This window comes from Mus caroli, chromosome 2, assembly GCF_900094665.2.
Source record: "Mus caroli chromosome 2, CAROLI_EIJ_v1.1, whole genome shotgun sequence".
Taxonomy (NCBI): domain Eukaryota; kingdom Metazoa; phylum Chordata; class Mammalia; order Rodentia; family Muridae; genus Mus; species Mus caroli.
In genome coordinates, this window is record NC_034571.1 from 155,158,469 (window position 1) to 155,159,300 (window position 832).

Genomic DNA, 832 nt, shown 5'->3' on the forward strand with positions numbered 1-832 from the left:
GGAAGGAAGGAAGGAAGAAAGAAAGAAAGAAAGAAAGAAAGAAAGAAAGAAAGAAAGAAAGAAAGAAAGAAAGAAAGAAAGAAAGAAAGAAAGAAAGTGAAACAGAGCCACACCGCTGCTTGTCCCCACTGGACCCAAGGGGCAATGGTCGGAAAGGGATGCCGATTTTGCCTCTAGTGGCTTCAGGAAACAGGAACATTAACTAAAGTTGTAATATATACTAAATCACATATACAGAAAATTACAAATACCAACCATGTGCCTGGTGCCTAAAGGAGAACCAGGAGAATGTAGAGACGCCAGTCCAGCTGAGATCTCCATGACTTCCTTGTGAAGGTGGAATCCGAGGTGTGCCCAAACCAGAGGCTAGGGTTGGGTGGTGATGGGATTTGGTTACAGTTGGGTTTGGACTAGGCTTAGAGCTGGAGTATAGGTAGGATTTGAGGTTAGGGTAGGGTCAATGGCTGGGGTTGATGTTGGATCAGTTGTAGTTGGGACTATAGTTGTTTTAGGGTGGGGGTGGGATGAACGGGGTTGGTGTTGAGCTGGAAATGGGTTTGTGTGATTGGTGTTGGGGTTAGTACTGGGGTTAGTTAGGAAGTTTGTTGGAGCCAGGGTTAGGTTCCATCTAAGGCACTGTTAGGATTGCCACTTGGCTCTAACCTGCTGGGATTCCCAATTCCCAGATCCCGGCCTATGCTCGGTGACATGGTTTCCCATCCAGGAGCCCACCTTGCTACAGGAGGCTGGTCTGTAGCAGGTCAGCTGCTCTCTGTTGAGATACGGTGCCTATACTCCACCCTGTGCCTCCACACTCTCTTCTGAGGCCCAG